This window comes from Hakea prostrata, unplaced genomic scaffold, assembly GCF_041222555.1.
Source record: "Hakea prostrata isolate BN-2017 unplaced genomic scaffold, UWA_Hpros_2 contig_12, whole genome shotgun sequence".
NCBI classification, from domain to species: Eukaryota; Viridiplantae; Streptophyta; class Magnoliopsida; order Proteales; family Proteaceae; genus Hakea; species Hakea prostrata.
Genome location: NW_028291131.1, coordinates 849,340 through 862,391, shown reverse-complemented (window position 1 = coordinate 862,391; position 13,052 = coordinate 849,340). Strand labels below are relative to the sequence as shown.

Sequence of the window (13,052 nt, the reverse complement as noted above, 5' to 3'; positions counted from 1 at the left end):
GGCCTAATCCATGCAAATCCTTTCTCACCACTTCTCCAAGTTACCTTAGGTCTATCCCTAGCTCTTCTAGGTCCTTCAATTTGGATTACATCACTTCCCCATACAAGAGCACTTAAAGGCCTTTTGACTTTCTCATAGTTTACCATTTATCAGAGCTACTCCCAAACTAGCTCTAACATGAACATTCTGACGTTATCTTTCCTAGTTTAGCCACTCATCCATCTTAGCATCCTCATTTTTGTTACACTAAATTTATTTATGGCTTTTGTCCCCCCAAAAAAAAAGTCTATTTATGTGATGCTTCTTAACAGCCCAACACTTTGAACCAAAATCAAAGCTGATCATTGTACAATCTTATAAAATTTACTTTAAGCTTTAAAGGAATATGTCAATCACACAGTTCCCAAATGCACCTCTCCACTCCATCTACCCTATTTTAATTCTCTGAAAAACATCATCCTCTATATCGCCTTCTTAATTTATGATCGAGTCAAGGTAACCAACTCACTGTCAAGTTCTAGCTAGATTAGAACTACGAAAAAAGACTAAATAATTATTAAAATTAATCTTAACCATCACCCACAAATTCTAGGTGCAAGGAGTACCCCTACACCGACGCCACACTGGATGATGCTGGTGTAGGAAGGAATCCCTAGATCCCCTACTCCAGAAGCTGTACTTTAGCAGCCAAACTGCATAGCCTTTCCTTTAAGTCTTGAGGCATTTATTGCATATACGGTACATATGTTGATATATATTCCAGTTTCAATTGTCGAGATGTTGGGACAAGCGAACCAAAAAATGAAACTTTGGAGCTTGGAAATGTGATCGCATATTTGGAGAGACTACTAGAGTTGACCTAAACAGCCAAGCATACTAAAGTAACTAAACACCAGTAAAATGATAACTTCATTGCACAAAATACCAGTAAAATGATAATCATTGCACACAAGCAAGGGGGAAATTACCATTTATAGTTCCACAAAAGTAACTTTAGGAAGTGAGGAACTGAAGACGTGCGTACAGTGAATAATTAAAGGAACGGATGTAAACGGATAACCAAAATCTACTTTTGAATCCACATTTCTGTCCATTTAGGGGAATTTGAATCAGTTCAAAAACTAAGAGTATGCAAATATCGTAATATCTCTTTCCAGCCGATTATTGTCCAACGACTCCAACCAATTAGTAATTTAGTTACCTTGTTGGATCTAATTCTTATTTTTATTAATTTTTTAACTTAAGACAGTGTGCTTATTTGTCTAGATTTTTCATTAAAATAAATATAAAAGAAAAGCAATAATAAAAAAATGCAAGAAAATCAAAGACAGGAGTAGAAGAAAGGAAGGTTTTAGAATTCTCAAATCTCAACCCTAACCCTTATCAATAAAATGGTAAGATGTTAGCAGGTAGTTGAGAATTCATATTCAATTTGTGTTCCTACCCATTTAAGAGAATTTGTATTATAAAAAATATAACTATCCAAAAACCACCCCATCTGACTGAATCTGTAAGAAAACCCAACAAGATAATATCTGAATCAGTCCGAATATAATAGGCCATTAATATCCCTAATTCAAGGTGTTCCATGAATATCATTTCAAGGGTTCAAACAGCAGTCATCTAAAGAAGATTCAAGTAGCGAAAAATTTTAGGGTTACACCACACAAAAAAATAAAGTTCAATACTTCCACCAAGGTTCAACAACTTGATTCCAGTATTATACAAGAACAAGAGAGAGATCTGATCCTCACAAAATAGAAACCCACCCTCATGCTATTATATTCTACAGTAACAGAAGACCATTAGGTTGAAGGATTAAGACTTTCAGCCAGGGAGAGATATCCCCAGACCTTATGGCCACCGAGCTTGCCAATTTCAAGGAGATATTTCCATAATAAACTCGTTTATTTTGGAGGGGTCCCACATTAAAGAGGAGATAATAATGACATCATGCGGGTCCCACAGCCAGCATAATTGACAGGTTCTCGTGGCCCCATGCCCAGTTACTCTTAAAGATCCATGTCATTTACTGGAAGGCTGTTAAATAGAGTACTCTTGTTTCTTATTAAGATATTATTCAATTACTTGATACCTTTAGCCTGGCTAGATGAACTTGAACCACATTGGAGGCCTAAACCATGAGGGGCTCGAGCAGTTGTTGGGTCCAGCAAGGGTGGTAGCTTACATAGAGAATGCAATATTGCATTTCCATAAGTGGATAGATTACGTAGATTTGCTTTGGTAGTTTCCCTTTTTTAGTTCTGGCATAATTTGTTAATTTCTTCTTTAAGTTGTTCCCATACATAGTTGGGTTTTTATTTTCTACGTAAGAACATCTTTTTAAATTCAACTTAACGCAACACTCATAGAGAAATCAGAATGACAAATTGAACGGAAGAAACTGTGTTTTGCTTGAATTGAGCCTGGCACAGATGTTCTCTGCAATTATAAGCATACCCCCCTCCAATACTTGTCTTCCATTATGAATAAATTGGAGAGAGATGGCTTTGTTTGTTAGAAGCAGCATGAACGGCATATCATCAAGAGGATGAGCAATAATTCTACCAGTCATGATCCAACCCAAGGAAATCAATGTTTCATTTGACAGAAAACGAATCACTGGATTCGAAGCTGTTAATAGCTTTAGAATGAAGTTGGGGAGTCCTAGCTCTAGAACCCAGATCCATAATTTGCATGCTCGTGTGTTCTCATTCCGAAACCAATTATGGCCAAATGAGAAAATAGCATACATTCGTTTGAGTCAAACCACTTTGATACTTCAGAGGTTCCTTGTGCATCCATGCTGATCTGAGAACAAACAATGGATTTGAATCTGACAAATCTTCAACTGAAATTGAACACCAATATATGTAAACTTTTCAATTGGTGATGTATTAAACAAAAACTTTCCTTTACAAGAAGTTTTATAAAGCACAAGCCCCCCAGATCCACATCCTCTACGGCCATGAGGATGTAGAATTAAACCAAGGTTTAGATTCAAATTTAAAAATCTAAATCACACAACGGTGTGGTATTTACCCAAAAACACTTAGCATGCCATGGTTGCACGGCTGAAGGATGACTGACACACTTGTGAATGCAGATGATTTGAATCCCAACCCCCCCCCCCAACCTTTTTTTGATAAAAGAGTTAGCACACCTTATAGTTTTGGCTCAGGTATTAACTCTTCATTCAAAAATCCAATAAATAGACTACACCAAGGTTGTTTTCAACCCCCCCCCCCCCCCCCCCCCAAAAAAAGGCACCAAAATTTAACATTTGCATGCAAACTACTCAAAATATTAAAATAATTGCAATAGTTATTAAAAAGTGTATTAAAACTTGTACAAATCCGAAAAGAAGAGGAAGAAATATAAAAATAAAGTCTGCAATTAAATAAACTATTTTTGCATTAATATATCTTAAATATGTAGGTACAAATTGAAGGTAAAAATAGTGAAAATCTAGAATATCAATAGACTATTCAATAAATTTATACTGGTGGCAAATAAATGAAGAAACATTTAATATATGGATGTGTGAATGGTATTTATCTATCAGAGGATCAAAATGCACAGTGAGAGTGCCAAACTCTCAGATTCTCCTCGTAAGTGGGAAACAACCAAAATTTATTGTATCCTTATTACATGAAAGAAACAGTATTATGGGAAAAGAAATTGATAAATGCAAATTCATTAGCAAAGAATCGTAGCCATGAGCCACCATTTCACAATAGAGTTTTAAATAATCATATATTTGGGTTCACGGGTATTAAATCTATAGCATCAACGACTTGCAATCATTAGAAATTTCAAAGATTTTTTATCAGGTAAAAAGTTTCTAAATATAATATTATTAGTGACTGAGACACCCTTTTTAGTGTATGCAGATGATCCAAGTCTCTCGACAATCTTTACAACCTTTAAACACATACTTTATGACTATGCATATATTCATGAAGAAATCAGAGCCAAAAAATTGAGCATGGTGATCCGGACAAATACACAAACAAATGACTTAGATAAAAGCTTAATATTCTTCTCGTTGTTATTGTGTTGTTTCTTCTTCTTGTTGATTTCCATCTCCCTTTGTGCAACGATAGTTGGTCTTAGGAAAACTCAACAGTAGAATGCTACCAATATCTTCCTTATATGTGCCTAAAATTTCATCATGCAAAAAATTTATAGTATTCCATTTCTCTTGCTCAATTAACAGGTTGTAATTGGTAATGCATTAAATTTTTGCTCTAGTAATTATGAATTTTTATATCCTTTATTTTTGGTAAATCGCTTTGATTGAATGGGTTTCTCGCTTTTCAGTTACACCTCAATTCTAGATAGTTGTAATTGATGCAAAAAAGGCTTTGGTTGATGAAGTTAAAAACCTTTGCTTTTCCATACATAACCCTGACCTTGTAACATACCCCATAAGGACTGGAGTGAAGCATGACCAATGAGATGAACGGATAAAATCAAGACTAAAACAGTATAGGGGCCAAGGTGTATAGAAATAACAAGAGGTTACACAATTTAAAGTCATCCTCATTAAGAAACTCGTTTTGTCATTTCTCCTATCAGGGAAAATGATTATGCATTGTAGTGTAATTCAAAAGTTAAGTTGAAATAAAATATTTCAAAATCTTGTAGATATTCTAATACTTAACCAAGACACTCATAACCCAAATACATGGTGTAGGACCTGAATCAGCCAACAAAAGGGCCAGCACGTTGTGGTCAATTCTCGTGGGTAGCATTAGAGAAGAACCTAAATCCCAAGAATTGGACATCAAGGGCCCTAGGACATAACTGTCATCAAAACAACGGGGGAGAAAATGCCTTGACCTGGTGTGGATGGAGTGTATTAGGACATCACTATCATCAAAACAAATTGAAGAGGTTGATAGCATTTTGGGACTCTTAGGAAAGTCTGCAAGTTGAAGAGGGCATTATATGGGCAGAAGTAATCTCCAAAAGCGTGGTTTGGAAGGTTCTATAAGGCCACGGTCTCTAATGGCTACAAGCAAAGTAATGTAGACCACACTTTGTTCATTAAAAGAGATGATTCCCACACTCCTAGTGTACGTACATGATATGGTGATCGGAAGCAGCAGTGAGGATGAAATTTCAACTTTCAAGATTTTTTTGGGAACTGAATTTGAAATTAAGGATATGGGACAGCTCAGTTATTTCCTCGGGCTGGAGATGGCATATTCAGCCAATGGTGTGTCTCTCTCTCTCAAAGGAAGTATACTCTAGATCCACTTGAGGAAACTGGGACACTGGGATGTAAGCCTGCTAAAACTCATGTTAAGCCTAACATGCACCTAAAGGCAAAAGAAGGAGAGCCGGTTGACAAGACGAGCTATCAAAAAATTGGTGGCTATCAAAAATTAGTGGAAGTTGATCTGCATCTCATACCAGACATTACATTTGTAGTCAGCCTTGTAAACCAGTAGATACATGATCCCCACTCCTCGCACTTGGATGCAATGTATCGTATCTTGAGGTAAAGGCATATACAAATGCTAACATGGCAGGGTGTCTAGATGATAGGAGATCAACCTCTAGATATTGTGTGCATGTAAGAGGTAATTTGGTGACTTGGAGAAGCAAAAAACAGGTTGTGGATGCAAGGTCCAATGCTGAGGCCGAGTTTAGGGCAATTGCTCAAGGCATTTGTGGCAGGGGTGGAGCCAGGATTGAATATTGGGGGGGGCCAAATAATGAGTCGAGATCACCTCTCCGTCAAACGATCACTAATGTCTTTTCACCATACATATTATGTGGGCCAATGTGGGACCCACAATGGGTCCCACCTCTAAATTATTTTATTACATTCTGATGTGGGATTCGCATTAAAAATTTAGGTAAATTAATAGGGGGACTAAAAAATAGATAACACAATTACAAGTAAATTATAAAAAATATATTGAAATAAAGCATAGAGGCCAAAATTGTGGGAGAAAAACCCTAATAAATTATGAAAGAAAAAGGTGGGAAAGAAATTTTGGGAGAAATTGTAAGAAAAAGATAGATTTAAAGTCTATTAACTAAATATGGGAAAACAATCAATTTCCATAAATTAAGTAAAAAAAAATCAATGATTATAATTAGATCTAATAATATTAATGGCTGAAATTCTAAACATCCAACTAATAAAACTTAAATTTTAAATTTTTATTAGTAAGAATCGAAACTTTAGTAGAAAGTTTAGGGATTCAAAAATAAAATTAAATAATTACGATTAGATCTAATAAAATTAATGGCTGAGATTTTAAACAACATTTAAATTTCTATGAATAGGAATTGAAATTTTAGGAGAAAGTTTTGGGATTAAAAAAAAATCAATGATTATGATCCAATAAAATAATGGATGAATTCTAACGAGATTTAAATTGCTATTAGTAGAATCAAAATTTTAGGGGAAAGAAAGAACAACGAATTTTTAAAAAAATAAAAATAAATAAAAAGAAGAAGAAGAAGAATTCAGTTATGCTTTTGAATACTAGCAAAATTGTGGGTGAGAGAGAGAGTGTGAGTACCTGATAATTGAGGAGAAGATTTAGGAAAACTCCAATGTTGCTAACTACTCCAATATTTTGTGAGACGTGTGATGTGTGAGAAAAAAAGAGAGAGAAAATAAGAAATAAAAGAGGAGATTCATGAGAGAATAAATTAGGAGAAAATTTATGGATCGTGAGTTAGTTTTTAACTAGAATTTAACCTTTTATTCCTAAAAACTAGGGGTTTAATGATAGCCATTAGATAATGATTAAGAATGACATATATACCCATCATCTTTATCTTAAATTTTTATTTTTAATTTTTAAGGGGGGGCAAATAGTGGTATTTCACATGTAAAGTGAGAGAAATAAGGAAAAAATATAGGTGTTTAAAATTTTAAAAAATCCGAGGGGGGCATGGCTCCACCACTGTTTGTGGGGTACTATGGCTGAAAGGGCTACTTCAGGAGATTGGGACAGGTTCCGAGGGTTCTACACAATTGGAGTAAGTCAACAATCACCATAGCTCACAATCTCGTACAACATGACAGAACCAAGCATGTAGAGATTGACAAATATTTTATCAAAGAGAAAATTGAGGCTAGGTGGATTCATATCACCTTTGTTACCTTAGACAATCCGCGGTTGATGTGCTTACAAAGGGTTTAAGCACCTATTTAGTATCATTGGCAAGTTAGGCATGATAATATCTATGCTCCAACTTTAGGGAAGTGTTGTAAGACAATCAATATTCGTTGATTTGGTAACTTTGAGTGTGATTTGGTTATTGATAGATTTAGTTTCTATTTTTGGTTTTTGCTAGGATATTCTGGATTTCTAGGATCTCTAGGATCTTTTAAGTTTTCTTGTAAGATTCCCACACTGGGAAGATTCGGTTTGTTCTATATTTGGTATGTTATGACTATAAATAAACCTCCTGTCGTACCCTATAGACACAAGTCAGGATTTCTCCAACTCTTTCAACAGAGTGGAATCTCAAGAGATGGACCTCCAACTTTAGATCTCTAGATATGACTTAGAGAGCCATATGCTTGATGTCTCCTCTAAGATTCAGACTCTTTGCCACCCCCCCACCCCATTTTCGATACCCCAAGGAACAAGATAATTGTTGCTGCCTAGGGTCTCGGTTCTTACTTTTTTGTCTCCTAATTGGTCGTAATCTCCCCCCCCCCCCCCCCCAAAAAAAAAAAAAAAATTTTTCCTTTCTTCCTTGTACTTCATTCGTTACCTTGAAATTGAATTTCTTTATTCATCCACCCACAAAGAATACTTTTATAGGTGACGAAGAAAAAAGTCAACACCATGGCACATGGTGATATTTGAATTTGGTTTTAGTTTTACAATTATATATCTTTCAAATTATATTTAAATTCAATTGGTATAATCTACACATCAAAATGGGTACCATGTGCATCAGCACATGTAGCATAACTAGTGTGTATATATATGTGGATACATATAGAGATAGAGAGAAAAAGATCTCATAACCTAACAGAAGGCAAGGAAATAAAATCAAATCTTGGCAAATAAAATTATATCTTATCCCATCTAGGGCGGACCCCACATAGTATGGTTACTACTAAAGTGATACAATTCAAAAAGCTTTGTTGCGCGACAAATTAAGTAATCAAGTCTTGGACTAATCCGAACCAACATATTTGATAAATTAGATAATTTAAGCTTGTAAGTTATAAGATGAATAATTTATATTCACAACATAGTATGGTTACTACTAAATTGATAAGTCATGCATATCTTAACAAAACCAATAATAAACCAAGAATAAAAAAGTGAAAACCCCACCTTCTTCTCCATCTTTTATCCTTCTTGCTTTTAACTACTTTCTTGGCACCACAAACAAAGGCGATGTTGATCTGAAAGGTGAAACAGCCCACATGGCACTGAAAGCATTAGACTATAGATCCATCAAATCAGAAACAAACAGCTAAGCTTGTGGTCTCATGAACAATAAATGAGCTCTAACTAATAATTAATCAAATGCATGAAAAGAGATAACAACCAACAATATATCAGTTCTAATTGAAAATTAATTAAAAAAGCACGAAAAGATATGAACAAACCATAAACTCCCCTGGTAAATCGTTCATCCGATCTGCACGTCATTGATTAACTGGACAGGAAGATGATTGTCACTTCAATGACAGAACTAATTGACAATATTGAGCAATGATTTAGGAGGGTCAAATAAGAAAAGCAATACCTTGATATTACAACGCAAGAGAGGAGATTGTACTATGGCAAACTCCAACTCTGCAATTACTGCGATGGACCAATTAATGAAATGGTTTGGTGCCATAGGTATTCAGTATTGGGCCATTAATTATCCGCAAAACAATTATCAGTTAACCTATCAAAAAAAGGGGAAAATTAATAAAATTATACAGTAACTCTTACTGAAAAGTAAGATCTGGATGGGAAACTTCCATCATATACAGCTGTTGTAACCACTCCATCTTGTAAGGATGGATGGATTCCAACACACACTTGTCGTCTTCATCATACTGGACACTCAAATTGCCTCACATGAAAGTTGCTCCAGTGGTTTCCACCTTTGCATCCTCAATCATCATATAATAATCAAATGCTAATGCATGAAATTCAAACCAGTTCATTAAATGAACTGTTGAGCACAAGCATGAATCTTCTGCCGTTTTAATGGACTTCTTCCTCCACACAACCTTTTCTAGCACAAAGAGTCGTATCTCAAGTAATGGAATAGTTTAAGATCAATTCCGCATTGTAATCTTCAAATAGAATATAAACATGGAGACAAGAAGACAGAAAAAGAAATCAAATCAGATAACTGTTGTAAAGGTCTAAATGACCCAAATAGACAAGTCCAACACATTAGGTTAAAGGGAGAGAAGAGGGGGGGTCATCCAAGTCCCATTAGCAATTAACACTACAGTCTAGATTTACAGTATAAGATTCCTCTACCGAGGATGCGAGGAAAAATAAAAGGAAGAAGAAGAAGAAGAAAAGAAAAGAAACTCAACTCGGCTAAATTATTTAACAGCTAAGTGTATTACTGTATTATGCTTCATTTTTTTCATCCGCCTCAAGGGAAAAAACTTAAACATGCTTCACAAGATAAGAGTAGCTAGTGACAAGAGAAAAAAGTTAATCCAAAGTCATATGGAGCAAAATAACACCAAAAAGAAGAGGGGAAGGGGAAGCCAGGGTTGGGAGTGGTGTTGCGAAAGGATTGTCAATTATCAAGACCTAAAGTAGGTATATCCATTTTACAGCCCTAGCCAAGATCTTTTCTTTTCTTACGTTAAGAATCAGGGAACGAGAGTATTTAAACCAGCAACAAGATTAAATTGGAGAAAGACAAAAGAATGGAGACTGCAAGAGAGCTTCCTTGTGGTATAAACCAATGACAACAACAATAGAATCCATCGTAGAAAATGGAAAACTGGAGACCCTCCCTCACCCAAACCTCTATATATTGACTGAAAAATAAATTAAAGGCTAAAGACAAAGGTTTGAGCATGGTTAGCTAAAATGGGAACAGGAAAAGAAGGAGTACGGTAATTTTTATCACGGATCAGAACATGATGGGGATAGGAAAAAATACATTGAATTTTTCAAGAACATCAAAAAGAAAAAGAAAATGTTTCATTTTTATTTTCTGGGTGAAAAAAATATATCCATTAACTAAAGGAGAGAACGGAGGGGAAAGAATACAAAAGCGAGGCAAGGGAACCAAAAAAACAGGGCTAAGTAAGAGGCACGAAGCCTACAGCAAAGCTAAAAATACAGCACTAGCATGACACTAGGCCGACATGGACCAAAAACCAAGGCCAGTAGGCCAAGGTAGACCGACGCAGTTTTATATTCGATGAAACGGGGCTACGTTCATGTTCTAATGGTTAAATTTGAACATTGTGGATCCCAGAAAGGTAATACAACACGGATATAATGTGAAAAGAATTCCCATAAATTCCGGCATCAACATTTTAAAACGACTACAACACCCAAGATAAATGCAGATAGCATCTACAATCCATTCCAAACTGATAACCATTATTTTCCCAAACTCATGACAACTTTGATATAGATCAATTGTTATAATATAAAAAAAACCTAACCCGAACGCATCCTCCCAAGTTTCATGCCATATCATCCAAAACGCATCAAAATTATATCATCCAATGTAATTCAGATATATAGCACATGCAGAGACATTGAAACCAACCCAAGAAAATAAATCCGCAACAAAAATTAATACGAAAACTACAATTTTTTTGCATCATCCATGGGAACAGAGGCCATTGCGCGGAAATGACCAGCAGATAATGTAGCCCCAAAACGCAATGAACCTCAGCACACAAAGATCAAAGCACACATACGGAAGTTCAACGAAATTTTAGTGTTAACATCATCAAGTAATATAAACAAGGGTGTGAACTTTTGCTTGAGAATGAAAACAGGTTGCAAATCGATCAAAGAGAGAGACATTCGACATATGGAAGTCAAGACCACAGACCTGAAGATAGATAGCGAACGAGAGTGGTTTTAAGAATCTAACCTATTTCCCGACTATGGCTACAGATCGAAGGAGTCCCAGACCTGGAAGTAAGACTCCAATCGCCGCTGTGCTCCAAGTAATCCTGAAACTGGAATAAGGCGTGCCGCTGCTCTCTGGTTCTGGCAGTCGTGCGGCGGCGGCGCCGCTTACACAATCTGATGGGGTTTTTCCGGTTGAAACACAGTGTGATGGGTTGGAGGTGGAACAAGATGGGATGAAAAATGTAAAACGGGATTTCAATTAATACAAATCAAAATATAGGAAATGCGAAAAATAATTGAAAGATTAGCGGGTTTTCCAGCCCCATTCGTTCAACGAATGAGAAATGAAAATAAAAATGGAAAGTATCTTTTTCTTTATTTCGATTTGATAAGGATGAAAATTGAAAAGGCAAGTTATCATTTTCTTTTTCCTTTTTTTCTTTTTCTTTTTAATTAAGGAACAAAAGGAAAATTGTCTTCTTCATTTTTTAATGACTGGTACATTCAAATGCACGTGAGCTTCTTGCTTATATTATGATTAGACATAAGAATGCAAAGTGTAGATTTGTGCATGCGTTATAGCATGGCTCAACATTCTCAAGCTTTTCGATAACTCCTTCCACATACAGTTGTTGTGCCTAAAAGTTTTGGGTGTTTGGAAGCATTAACTCATTATAATAACAGCAACAATTGATTTGGCCAAAGATGACACAAGCAGGAAAATCCAATATGGTAAGTGCTCTTAATTTCAAAGAGTGAGAGTGACCATACCGTTCAGTTGCGAGTCTACGGCAAACACCTGAGAATAGCACGTGTACGGTGGGCAACATCTGCTCAGGGGATGTATTACTGAAGTGGCACTCGAGATCAGTGGGGGATAAAAACGGAAATTTTATCAAATATATAACCACTGTATGAAAACCCTGCCAAAATAAAAGTATAACAGAAGGACTCTCCAAAATCTGATAATTGAACTGAATAAGTGGATGTTCACTTCTAATGTCTCTTCTAAGGGGGCATTTTCTAAGGGGGCATTCAAATTCATTCGTGGCTTTACCGATCGCAACGTCCATCTCATTCAATAAGAAAATCATGCAATTTAATTCCAAATTGCGACACTGGGAGATCACGTTTTTAAATTTGTTTATCAATAGATGGAGTTATGAGTATAACCTACTTTGGCATCTTCCAGCTTCTGTGAATGTGAATATAGAGAATTCAAAGAAGCAATTTGAGCCTATGAAACTAATTCTGTTAGCTGTGTCATCCTTCCCCTGCAATCTCATCTCTAATCTCAACCGAAACAAGTACCCGATGAATAGGAGACAAAATGATACCCATTATGTTTTTCTGGCTCTGTGGTTGTCACAACCAGTATTCTGAGGGTTTATGGGGTTCGGCCCATCCCTTAGTTCGTGTTATTTTCCTTTTGTTCAGTGTTTGTGTCTGTGTTTTATTTCAATTATGAATGAAATGTTTGACCTTTTGACCAAAAAAGAATAGGAGACAAAATGATACCAGAGAGAGAGTTCAGTGAATCAGTTACAATTTGGGAAATTATGGTAGGTCGAAAATCCTTGACCCATGTCTGGTTACACAAAAAAAAAAAAGATAATTATCAGGCCAACATAGAGAGTACTAAAAAAACACGGGAGAAGTAAAACCGTGGTTTGTGGCAAGGAAAAACACAATATCAAACTATGGAAACAAAAAAATCGAGAAGAATGAAAGTTTATGATTATTCAGATTCTTGCCGTTACATACATGCGAATCAGATTGTTGGTCGCTATGGAATTGTTGATCACCGTTTCCTGAAACACTGATGGCAAGAACGGGTTCCAAACGCTGTTTAATAGGCAATGAAGAAGCGAGGGAATGTTGCTAAGCACGATCTGCAGAAGTTCTGCCACTAAGATGGCGAGGAATTAAAACCGTGTTTGGGAGAATGTGGAGCAGAGTAGGAATTTGTGCACCAGGGATCTAGCAATG

The 13,052-nt window shown here is 35.9% G+C and overlaps 1 long non-coding RNA gene across 7 annotated transcripts in view; it reads right to left on the bottom strand.

Annotated features, from left to right (window-relative positions):
* LOC148999390 (uncharacterized) overlaps positions 1-11,431 on the bottom strand; it is a 29,853-nt gene extending 18,422 nt beyond the window's left edge. For 6 of the 7 annotated variants that reach the window (XR_016170954.1, XR_016170948.1, XR_016170949.1 and 3 more), the window contains exons 1-3: positions 8,749-11,431; positions 8,609-8,658; positions 8,331-8,401 (exon numbers count right to left, since the gene is read on the bottom strand). This is a non-coding gene — a long non-coding RNA (uncharacterized LOC148999390). The remainder of the gene's footprint in view (positions 1-8,330; positions 8,402-8,608; positions 8,659-8,748) is intronic. The other variant, XR_016170951.1, reaches the window with a different exon arrangement.
* Between the last annotated feature and the right edge of the window lie 1,621 nt (positions 11,432-13,052).